At 42.8% G+C, this 13,062-nt stretch overlaps 1 long non-coding RNA gene across 3 annotated transcripts in view; it reads left to right on the forward strand.

Annotated features, from left to right (window-relative positions):
- Positions 1-4,881: 4,881 nt before the first annotated feature.
- LOC139268145 (uncharacterized) overlaps positions 4,882-13,062 on the forward strand; it is a 65,759-nt gene continuing 57,578 nt past the window's right edge. For all 3 annotated transcript variants that reach the window (XR_011593975.1, XR_011593974.1, XR_011593976.1), the window contains exon 1: positions 4,882-5,085. This is a non-coding gene — a long non-coding RNA (uncharacterized lncRNA). The remainder of the gene's footprint in view (positions 5,086-13,062) is intronic.

Genomic DNA, 13,062 nt, shown 5'->3' on the forward strand with positions numbered 1-13,062 from the left:
CTTGATGAATGTCTTGCCTCCTGCCAGCGTCGCAAATAGGCCATCTGCCTTAGGTAGCGGGTATTGGTCCTGTAGCAAGAAACGATTAATAGTTACAAATCCTGACCGTGCCATCACTTTTGAGTACTGGAACAATCAGGCTGGCCGACTCACTGAATTCCACTGGGGAGATGATGCCCTCGCATTGCAGCCTGTCCAGCTCAATTTCCACTCTCTCCCTCATCACGTGAGGTACTGCTCGCGCCTTGTGGTGAATGGGTCGTGCCTCTGGGACCAAGTGGATCTGCACCTTCGCCCCGGAAAAGTTTCCAATGCCTGGCTCAAAAAGGGAAGGAAATTTGTTCAGAACCTGGGTACATGAGGCCTCATCGACATGTGATAGTGCTCGGATGGCATCCCAGTTCCAGCGGATTTTGCCTAGCCAGCTCCTTCCAAGCAGTGTGGGGCCATCGCCCGGGACAATCCAGAGTGGCAGTTCGTGCACCGTGCCCTCGTAGGTGACCTTGACCATGGCACTGCCCAGGACAGTGATAAGCTCTTTGGTGTACGTTCTCAGTGTCGTGTGGATGGGGCTCAGGGCTGGTCTGAATGCCTTGTTGCACCACAGTCTCTCAAACATATTTTTACTCATGATGGATTGGCTAGCGCCAGCTCAAGTTCCATGGCTACGGGTAAGCCATTCAATTTTACATTTAGCATTATAGGTGGACATTTCATCAAAAATATGTGCACCCCATGTACTTCAGCATCTGCCTCCTCTCTCTGAGGCTCGAATTTGCTTTGATCCGCCATGGACCGATCTTCCTCTGCTACGTGGTGGTTAGCAGGTTTTGTAAAGCTTGCAGCTCATTGGATATATTCACGAGGGAGTTAAATATGGCTCTTACGGCTAAGGGGATCAAGGGGTATGGAGAGAAAGCAGGAAAGGGGTACTGAGGGAATGATCTTATTGAATGGCGGTGCAGGCTCAAAGGGCCGAATGGCCTACTCCTGCACCTATTTTCTATGTTTCTATGTTGGAGGTGCCCCATTGTTCCACAGCTCTTACAAACATACCCTTTGAAGCGGCATGAATAAGCTGAATGGAAGCCTCCACAATGCCAACAAGGTATGAACTGCCTTGCATTCATCCTTTGTTGCGGACTCAGTCATCTGGGTCACCTGAGGCCTGCTGGCAGTTGCAGACTCATGGGTTCTACCCTGTACATTTCTGCTCGCAAACACAGTTCCAGTTAATTTAAGAACATTGCTAGCACTTGTGTGCTGAGTGATTTGCTTGGTGTTATCACTGGTGGACATAAACGCCTGTGCTATCGCAATGGCCTTACTGAGGGTCGGTGTCTCTACCATCAAAAGTTTTCGTAGGATGGTCTTGTGGCCAATGCCCAGTACAAAAATGTCTGAGCATCTGCTCCAAGTAGCCATCAAACTCACATTGTCCTGCAAGTCGCCTTAGCTCGGCAACGTAGCTCACCACTTCCTGACCTTCAGATCGCTGGCACGTGTAAAACCAATACCTCGCCATCAGCACGCTCTCCCTCGGGTTAAGATGCTCCTGAACCAGTGTACACAGCTCCTCATACGACTTATCTGTGGGTTTCACAGGAGCCAGAAGATTCTTCATGAGGCTGTAGGTCGGTGCCCCGCTCTCCTTTTTGCAGCGCTTCCTTCTCCATCCAGCTCGTTGGCTACAAAGTACTGGTCTAGCCGTTCGACATAGGCTTCCTAGTCCTCACCCTCTGAGAACTTCTCCTGCATGCCCACAGTTTGCTGCATCTTTGCATTGGATTCGTATTCTCGTCGCCAGTTATTGTGTTCCTAACACAGATGAGGCTGCACACAGGGAGGTTAAAGTAACAGTGACCTCAGTCTTTAAGAAGGCACTCCAGAGTGAGAAACAGGCTTTCGGGGCCGGCTTATATACAGTGCTCCCAAGGGATGCTGGGATCCCTTGGGACTTCAGGGGATGAGCTCCCCGGTGGCGGAACATGGGAGTGCATGCTTTACAGATACACAACACCGTGAACTCCCAAACTCATGGTGATCGGCAAAAGAGATATAAAGACTGCTTAAAAGTGACTCTGAAACAATGCAAAATAGACATCTATAAGTGGGAATGACTTGCTCAAGATATGAAAGCACGGCAAAAAACTATCCATGAAGACTATTGTATCTTTCCATTCTAATTAGTGCTTCTGGTGCCCAAAATTTATTTCCTGTGATATGTATATTTGAATATGAACATTGCAAACCTGATCATTTTAAGTTCTTCAATGCTTCTACTTTTAAAAATTATTTTCTTCACTATTCTGCTCATGTACCTCTCTTCTACCTCTCTGTAGCGTATCTTTCTTAAGCTTAAAATGTTAGATTGCTATACCCCTTCACTATATTTATTTTTTGAACTCTTTCCCTATATAATCTAAGATTTTTCCCTTCCATCTGCTCCTCACGAGTTTAATCTCCTCCAATTTGAACTCAGCTTCTGGTGAACATATACCACAAAACTACCTCTGATTTGGCACTACCGGGCATTCTCACTCAGTTTGGTGTGGAGAATGGAAAATATTTCACAGTACGAGTTGAAACATAGTTAAGGCAAAGAAGAGGATGCTTCATCACTCTGCATCTAAGCAAAGTGAACCCGATGTGGTGTTGCTTAATGTTGTCAGTCAGTGTCTGAAATGGGAAAGTGTTCTTTCCATTCCCTGACCTTGCTCAGCACATCATTTGACTGCGTCACATAAACCGTGTAAATTGACCACCTTTGACTTTCTGTTCCTCAAAATATTGGAATATAACATATGTAGTCCTGTATCCAATTGGTCGATTGCATTCTATGATTCCGAAATACATACAAATTAATGAAGGGGAAGTTTTCATCCAGCTCTGCAAGCACCACAGATGCAGATGGAGCTGACATGTGAAGGTATGCAAGACTGCAACTGATTTTAATGGTAATGATGGAATAATTACATAATGGCGCATGACCTCATTTTGTGCCTCATTGCTTCATCCCCATGAACACCAGAGATTTTAAAAGTGCAGCACAAATAGCAGAGAGGAAAACTTGTCAACCTTAGCATTACAAATTTAAACAATAATTGAAGTCACATCTAACCACTGAAGAGATGTTTTGAGTTTATTTCTGTCCCTGCCCCAAACATGCAGTAATCTTCACAAGAAAATAATGTTTTCTGTCAGGATCCACCACCTATGCCAGGTTCATGCAGATATTATAACAATTGCATGGGAAAGGGTTGTTGTCCACTGTCATTTAGAATAGCGTAAAAAAGATCTTCCCAATTGGCTCAATCACTAAAGGCACAATCATGACCAAAAGTGTCAGCCTTAGCTCAGTGGGTAGCAGCCTCACCTCTAAGTCTGAAGGTTGCAGGTTCTAAGTCCCTCTTCGGAGACTTGAGCACAAAATCTAGGTTAACCCTCCTAGTGCAGTAGCATGACCACTCACAGCGAGTGTCTTTTGGATGAGATGTGCAACTGAGACCTTGTCTGCCTTCTCAGATGGATGTAAAAAATCCCATGACACTATTTCGAAGGGGGGTTCTCCCCAGTGTCCAGTTCAATATTATCCTTCAACCAACATTGATGAACCAGATTTTTGGATCATTTAACTCATTGCTGTTTGCAAGATCTTGCTGTAGGCAAAATTGGCTGTTGTGTTCCCAATGTTAAAACAGTGGACACACTTTAAAAGTACTTCATTGGCTGTAAAGCGCTTTGGAACGTTCTGAAATCATGATAGACACTGCAAAAATTGCAAATCTTTCTTTTCTTTCCCATGTTTGATCCCTGGTTTGGGCTGAGTTCGCTAATCTGAGCCAGGGTATTAAGAATTATTACATTTGGCCATGGGCGAGATAGAACAAATCCAAACACACAGCCAGGGTTCCTGCCCCTGATCATTACCTCTGACCACTGCTGGGAAGTCCCAACCTTGGACAGGAGCTTCTGGAATGGTCCATTGGGTTAGAGGCTCCTTCCTTTCTTCCTCAAAAAAGGACATCGGCATGAGATGGAGCAGAGCCAAGGACTGTCTGGGGGTGATACACAGCTCGATTTTCTTATCCATTGACTTCACCGGTAAAACAGAAAATGGGGCAGCATATAAAACAGGCTGCCGATTTACCATTGTCTGTTTTGTGCTATTGCTGAAGACCAATTTCATCCCCTCTGCACCAAGAGTTGCCCCATCTCCGTCCCTCAGGCTGGCATTTATTAGCCAGCCAAAGGGTGGACATGGGCCTCACTTGTGGGGGCCCAAGGATAGGAGCGTGGCCTTGATCCTCAAAGATGAAAATACTATTTTGTAAAAAATGTTTTACTTCAGCTTCCTTACAAATATTCAACCCATAAAACATTAATTTTAAAACAATGTAAACAAGACTCCTGACTTGCAGAGTAATATTCTATAACAGTGATTATATACATTATTGGATCTCATCAGAATTAATCTAGATTGCAATACAGATTTCTCCCATCTGAAAGTTATGAGCTGACTATTCCCTTCGTTTTGTCCTGAGCACGGGTTAGCCTTTCACAAACCAGCAACAATGATATAAAAAGATAGTCACTGTTGAACCAGTTAAGCTTCTCATTCCTCCTCCCCTGACCTCTATCTAATGATGGTTTCAGACCTTTTCCCAGCTAATCCCCCTGTCAGTCTAACTCCCACACAGTCATTCTTCTGCGATTTTAAAAAAGAGGCTTGGATTGGGAGGAACCGCATGCCTTCAATCTTCCAATGCGGCCAATGGAAGAAAAAAATATCTCGCTTGAAGATTATCAACTGAGCCAATGGTGTGCCTCTATGTGCTTCACGTGACGACATTTCCCCCTGTCTTTCACATGGGTATTATATAGTTCAATTCAGTGCAGCAGATAGAAGCAATACTAGAGCACTGGGATGTCTGCACACAAGTGTCTGACGAAAGTGACTTTAAGCTGAAGCATGTTTCTTTGTATAATTAATGGAACTTCCTGGTCCCTTTCCACCTTGTACTAAAACTGAACGAGGCACTACAGCTTGAAGATTGATCAGAGTCCTATTCTGGCAACTGAACTGTAAGTATTTATTTTAATACACTTGCCTTGTGAGATAGCTTCACTGCACAGATCCAAAAACAATTCGGCATATGCATGATTTCTGTTAAGCGGCCACACGCTTGCAAATAAATGTATTGGAAGAACATTTGAAGTTTGATGAAAACAGCTCGCATACTGCAGAGTAATCTTCGATCACTTTTTGGGGGGAAGTCGGCAGCCTGAGGGAGCTGTCTGTCTGCTGATTGCAGCACACACTCCTTTTTTTTAAGCAGAGACAGCCCGCTGCATTATTCAGGGTGCAGGATGAGATGAAGTATGCTGCTTGTGATAACACATTCGCCGTATCCAATCAGTTCCACTGCGACCACTAAGTAGAACAAACTCGACTGACCCTACGACGAGGGGGTACGGCCCTATCCAGCCAACTCAGAGTTCAGCTCGTACAATGAGTTGCTGAAAGGGCAGGAGCTTTCAGGGACACAGCTGCGGAGCTTTGAAATTCAAACAAAGGGCAAGCGGGAGGGAATTTTTTTTTTGGTTACATTAATTAATCTTTCCTACATATTTCTGCTTACAGCACTGAGCAGTGGCTAATAAATCCTGAGGCAATCTGGACTTCTTTATTCAGACAAGATAAATCTGCCTCCCATTCTTGGGAGACTGCTCAGATGAAATCGAGTACATAAATTCATTTAACAAGGGAATATATTAGGTATTTTTTTCCTGAGCCGAGTCCTTTTTTCCCCCTCTCCCTCCCTTTCTTTGTCTGCCATCATGTCATCTACGACTCCTCCCCCTCACCACCACCACCCACTGTGAGCTGAGACACCTGAAGGCTAGACATAATGATCAACAGAGCTCTCGCCTGTCTGGCCTGCAGCCAGCTTTTTCCTACAATCAAGGAGCCTGCACGCAATGCATCACGAGTCTGTTCTGCTGCATCGGGAGATCGGCAACAGTGGGCTTCCATATGCTGCAGAAATCTAACTGCAAGCAGTAACTGGGAGTGATCTCTTCCTTTTTGTTACTTTAAAAAAACCCACAAATTAGGCTATTTTGAGGCGCCCACATTCAGAGCAACGCCCTCAAACCTTCCCGATATAACTACTGCTATAAACTTTGTACAGAGTTTGACCAGACCAGATGGCCGTGTGCCCTTTTATTATTTAGATGAGACTCTTCCTTTCAATAACATCATTCTTCCTGCTCATAAGGCCCTGCTTAAAATTTCCAGCAAATGGGATCAGCTGAGTATTTTCAATACTAATTGACCATATGCAGAGGAAGGGCCCGTGTGGCAATCAGTGGGACCATTGTAAGACTAACGGGATCAATCTGGTCTTTGTCTCGTTTGCAATAGTGGAAAAAGTGTACAAAATTTTAAAAATATTTTTGCAGCCCTGACGTGCTTTATTCCAGGGCTGTCTCGTTTCTGACAACTCGTTTATATTAAAGCTCTCGGACTGCTGCCGGGGAGCAAACTCATTGAACTGACATTTCCATTCATTTGTTTCAGCATCGCTGCAATAAAATAAAATCCTCTGGCACAATAAGCTGTGTGTTCGGGACAGAAAGCTTCCCACTTCAAAATTTTGTCGCATCGTTTAATTTTTTTGGAGGGAGGGGTGAAAGCCAGGGGGAGGGGAATGGGCGGAGAAGTACTTAATTAGCGCTAAACACAAATAGTAATAGTGAAGTGTGTGATCCCAGTGCCTTCCATGCAACTCCCATGCAAACTGATCTCCGTCATACATGGGATGATTTCTCAACTATTTGCATTTTTAAAGCTGTCTGGAGTAAGCGCATGGTTGACACTGTTTCAATAATAGGCCTTTAGAATTGCTGCTACCTTGCTAACTTAGCAGGCATTTCACGCCATCATCTCCAGACAAAATACCCACTTCACTGGCCAGCGTGACTGGGTCTTTGAAAGCAAATGACTAACGCCGAGGAAAGAATTTTACTTTTTCGGTGGTGCTCAACTGGCGTGCTACAGCTGTGCTCAAGTGCACACAGACAATCTGGTCTTCAAAGGACAGGGTGCTTGCACGACTTATGTTTTTTTTTAAAAAGCTGACAAGTGTCTATTACCCGGACTTTCCCTTTTTATTACACCTTCCTCCTCTACCTGGATTTGAATGCAAGTCAGACAAACAAGTCATTTGCCGGCAAGAGGCCGAGTTCGATTAAAGGGGGGCGCGGGGGCGGGTGAAGGTGCTTCATCCATTCTGGAACGTAACAGGGCAAATGTCAGCAAGGTTGCTGCCGTTTCCATCACCTTCGAGCAACCAGGTGTGTCTGAAGACACGAAGAGTCTCGATCTTTACTTCTTCCAAGATGGAAATTAAACAAAAGGTGATATATCTATTTAGGCGCGTGTGTACATATATATGTACACACACACGCTCCTGCAGCAAGACTCAGCTTTAAATGATAAGTATTTGACAGCTGAAATAAATCAGCACCACGCCCGAAGAAGAGCTGTGGCTTTTTCACTATTGGTTCTGCTATCAAAGCGCTAAAGAGCGTCTGCAATCTCTTCAGATTTCAGCTCCTAATAATGCGGATTTAGATCGGTTTGATGGAATTAGGAGGTAGTCATAACAAGGGGGTCCTGTGAAATCTAATCTTTACAAAAATACAGCATTGCCTATTAATGCTCGGAATTCTTCCAATGCTGAACGCCGGGGGAGGGGGGTGAGGTGAAATGAGAAGCTGGTGGATAATTACGCTGCTGGTGATCTTAAGTATATTCTTTGGATTACCACGTCTGGAAAAGAAGAAAGGCGAGTGTCGCATGATGAATCCGCAGGGGTTGTCTGGACCTTTCACACAGTGCGAAGTCTGTGTAGTCGGTGCCCTCGCCAGGGGTCAGCCTTCGCCCCTCACACGCTCCGCCCTGTTCCAGGTGCAGACACTTGCTGGCTGCCTGTGCACGAACCGAGCCGGATTGCGATGATGTCAGGGTGGCGTGCACAAGTGTGAGGTGCTGGCGCGGGCCAAGCCAGGGCTCGCTCGGTATCTCCGGTGTGACCGGCCGCAGCAAGCTGCACCATCCAGTCCGAGTGTCAGAGAGTGAGTGATGCTGCAGTCACATCTGCACCGGGAAGCGTCAGCAGCCGGCGGATCCAATATCATTTTTTTTCCAATTAGCTTAAATCTTTTTTGTTTTGTTGAGGACCCCGGGAGTTTTGGTGTACCACAAATCCATTTTAACCAGCTCCTGTTTTCTTTCCGCCAAAGCTCGACACGCTCGTTGGCCTCACTATTTGCCTCGTTCTGTTTCGGTGAAAGCCCAACGCTTTAAAAGTAGTTTTACAAACGACTTGGTGGGTTTTTTAATTGATTTAAAAAAAAACCCGAGACACAGTTCTCAAAGGGTTAAAGGTACCAAGTCACCCCCACGGGGAAGGGGAGGCGACACGTAGCTCAATAGCACTAACGCGGTTACCATGGCAAATGTTCTGTTCAGTTAAATCAAACATGGCGTTGGAAGAGGGAGTTGTCATCACTTTACCATGCATGTTTTCAGTATCTAGAAGAAGCTTTGTTGTGAGAATTGTGGAGGAATTGCATTTTAAGCTATTTTTTTTACAACCCCGGACTGGCTATGTTGGTAAACAAACATCTGTCCAGAAATTTTCAGACAACGCACTGTTTTTTTGGCTTATAGTCGTAAGAACTAACCTTAAGAGTGCAATAATGTAAGAAGTTCTACGCTACATCCTACATTTATGGAGAAGTTTCCAATTAAATAGACTTCTTAACAGTCTGTAACAGGCCTTTTACTATTTCCCATTAATCCAATGGCACAAAAATAGACCTGGGGAATTTGGAAAGGAAAATCGAAGCAAGTTACACAACATGGAATATATTCACCATGAAGAGTTGATTCGCTTGCTCTGTATTTCTTGGTCATTTATTGCATTGCTTCCTATTTCCAACCAAGGCCCCCCTGCCGCCCCCTCCCCAACCATTCTCAATAGTAATTTAATTCGGGCCATGTATGTGCACGGTTCTAGTCAATACATTATTACCACAGATTTGATCATCAGCAAATCTTCTGATGCATTTCTTCATAAGAAATGTGTTCCCTATAATCCATTTTGCCACCCTCTGTCTGAAAGACAAAGCCAAACCTCGTGACAATCAATAATTGAGTAGCCAGCAATTGAATTCTGTGAAGAGATGCATTTAAAATCAAAAGCTCAGACATGCTGTGAGCCTGACTGTCTGGTTGGATTGCAGCAGACATTGCGGACCTGTCTAGAGAGAGCTTTGCTGAAAAGCTCCATCAGTCCATCTAAACCTAAACCCAACATTTGAGAATTCCTCCATCTAGTGTATTAATTCCATCCTTTTTCAACAGAAACTGGGTGTTATTGCACTGTTGCTGATTCTGAAAACTTAAATACATACAAAAATGGGCAGCTACAAATCAAAACGCTTAACTGAATCAGTGGGACAGAATCTCTCTCTTGGTCAGAATATGTGGGCACAGAGCATTGTTGCACCAAGAGCGCAGTTGTTTTCCCATTTGTCAGACATTTGAGCTACTGAGCAACCTGCAATTTGTGCCCAATTGCTCCATTTTAAGAACACCTGGTTAACAATTTAGCTCAGTGAGTTTAGACTTTTAATAAGACCAAATGTAAGACTTCCAACAGTAAGACAAAATACACTCATTCCTGACGCGATTTAAAAAAAAAAAACTAGTTTCGAGTATTAATTTGAAAACAAAAAAGTGCCCTCTAGCAGAACTTAATGTTTTCCCCCAATGTGAAGTTTTCCTTCTGCTGTTTTATGTCATGGGTGGAAATGCAAGGTAATGAATAGCTTGGTTGTGACCAAGGGGCATCCTGTAAAGCTCGACCCATTTCATTTGCTGTGCATTAGTTCCACTCTTGGTCACGCAGCCTTTTCACCAGGGTATTCAGTTTCTTCTTTGTGGATCATAATTTATATTTTATGAGTTTGTACATTACAAGAATCAACTTTTTTTTTTTAAAAAGCACCCTGAAGCTTTTTTGGCCAGCAACAGATATTTTGGCTTTTAAGATCCAGAACTGTCTGTGCAAGCACAGACAAAGTCAGAAGTATTTTGTGTTAAGGCAGGAAAAAGAAGGCAGTGGAATTGTGGGTTTTCTAAAGAGCTGAAGAGTGCACCCAGTACCTGTTGATGTATAGATTCAGGACATGTTTTTAACCTTTGCACCCTTTGTCTTCTGAATGTACTATGCATGATTTGACACATTCAGAAAAGCACCAAGTTTTTTTTCCCAAGTAATCATTCTTCAGGAGGTAGCATAGGCATTTGGTGTTGGTGAGTTATTTCATGAAGGGAGCATTACAGTTGACCCAGCTCCTCTCTGTACACCATGCTCACGCTACCAGCTGGGGTTGCTGTGAGATATTAATCGGGAGCAGGGACACCAACTGTTGCTTTCCCCACTCCCTCACCCATGTGCATTGGGGCCAACTGGTCATTCCACCACTGCTCCAGCTGAGATCAAGGATTATGCCAGTGACCCTCCTGCTCTATTTGGCTGTATTGCAACAGGCAGTGTCTACCTCCACTGAGCTATTCGTGGAGCATCAACAACACGTATTGTAGCAGTTCCATGTTTTCTCAAAGAATATATAATTGTTGAAATCTGCATTTGGAGGGAGGAGGGAGGAGGGGTAAATGAATGCCGGAACTTTGAACATGAATTAAATCTCCAGGGAAACTAGCCGTCAGTCGACTAATGTTCAGGTGAACTCCTATGGGAAACAGAGACTGGGAATGCGAGGAAATTGTCAAATAATCTTATAACTGACAGTAGATCCTGATGCAGAAAGGAGTGAACAGTTAAGAAAAAAAAATAAGACCCATGAAATAGACTTAATCATTCCTTATCTTATACTCCACCCTCTTTGACACCAAAATTTGTTAAAAAAATTGCAGAGGTAAAAACACCATTAAGCATGACAGAGACCATATTAGTCAAACTGACCTCTTTGTACAGCAGTTTTATCAAAAACAACAGGAAATGGGTGGCTGGAAGTGGGAAAATTAAACAAAACTCTACCATCTAAGCATCTTTTATGATTAAGAAATCATAATTTTAAACCATACAGTATTAGAAGTTTTAATTGTATCATCCATCACATTGCACAGGATTACTTTAAAGACGAGCAGTGTCTTTTTGTTTAACAAATTGAGACTAAGCATTGTATCCCATAGTCAGTGTGGATCTCACACCGGTTAATCCATTCACGCATTTTAAAAATTGTAGAAGAAATTTAAGCAACTGTATAGAATTACCAATCCCTGACATAGCAGTTTTCATTTCCAAAAGCACAAATAAAACAATACTTGATTTTGCTGAGTTTGTTTCATAGGAAGGCAACTTTAAAAGAAAAATAATCTAAATGAAGAGATTTTGGATTTTAAAGAGAATCTGATAAATTAATGTTATGGAGATAGTCTAAAGAAAATTGCTTAAATGATATGTTGAATTCTCAGTTTTCTTACCCAAGACATTAATGTGAGAATAAAGTATTGAATGTCAACTGGGGACCGAGCTGGATCATGGCTTTGGCTCTGAGATTTTTTGCAATCTGCCAAACATCCTAAACTGCCATAACAAAGCAGTTATAATTTTATAACAAAGCCTTTTGGTCATTGGAGCCCAATGCGATGTTTATTTTTCAATATACACTGCTTTCAAATTTTGCTTTGTAGATTTAATACACCATGTTGTTTTGTCTGAAATGAAATGTCTGCAAGGTTACAGCCAACAGTTTTCTCACCCTCGTTGACAGCCATAAACACAGGGCACTGCGGAAATGCACTGCCACCTCGCACCGTAATGGAGGAGTGCAGGTCGATGGGTTATAGTAACCAAGCCAGACCATTGCAGAATCAATGCTTTACAAATCAGTTAACAGATAAAGGCACATCCTGCTTCTCATTAAATGTAGATGAACTTGGTTAGTGCAGCTCCTTAATACTGTAAATTATAAATTGCACGCTCTTGCTTTCTCTTACACTGTGCAATAGCTACCGACACCGCCAATCTTACAAACATAAATTTGTTTTTAAAGAAAAGCAGATTATGGAAGATTTAGCAGCGTTTTAAGAGGGGGTGGGAAATCCGATAGTCAAACCACTGCATTAGTATTGATTTCTGTATATCAAGGCTTGTTCCATTTGTTGTGCGAGAATAGACTTTGATTTAACTACAATGGCAGGTGCAAGGCCATTACCAGGACTTTTCAGATAAATTTATACAGCAAATTTGTTAGATTTGTCTTTGGAATTGTGACATTTTCCTTGTACAACACTTAAAGATCAGAATTGGATTCCATCCCTTCATGTATTTCATAATTTTAGTGTTATTTTCAATTATGCAAGTCATTGCTTAAGCCAGAGGCAACCGACTGAGTCTTTTACTGGGGCCTTTGGTCGTATTAAACGTACCGTATCAATATAAGAAGGGGTTGAGAGATCGTAACTACACAACAGGTTAATAGCTTTGACTACATTAGTTAATGCAAGTTTAAAAAAAAATCCTCAGCCTAGGAGCATAAAGCCAGCTATAACCATACAAAGCGACCGTTCACTGGTTTTGAACAGTTGCTGAAATGAAAAATGAAAGAAGGCTGTCAATAATGCCTGAAACAACCCATGCTTTCTCTGCATAACAGCTTACAGCTGAAAGGATAAATTTTTACACAGTTCATTGGGAACAGTAACATTGAGGAATTTTGATTTTTCACCACTTTGCTTTCCCTTTCACATACAGTTTGCAGTTATTTGAAAACACATGCACATTCTTAATCCTTAAAGTACAGAATGTCCTTCACCGGTTTCAGAACAGCCACATGTTTCCTATCATGCAACATCTGCAAAACTTGACTCGACACTTTCAATGTGGAATATTGCAAGGTTGGACCAGAAGAATGTATGGAACCAAAGGAAACCTTTCAACCGTGGTATTCTACAAAGAA

This window comes from Pristiophorus japonicus, chromosome 8 (assembly GCF_044704955.1).
Source record: "Pristiophorus japonicus isolate sPriJap1 chromosome 8, sPriJap1.hap1, whole genome shotgun sequence".
Classification (NCBI taxonomy): Eukaryota; Metazoa; Chordata; class Chondrichthyes; family Pristiophoridae; genus Pristiophorus; species Pristiophorus japonicus.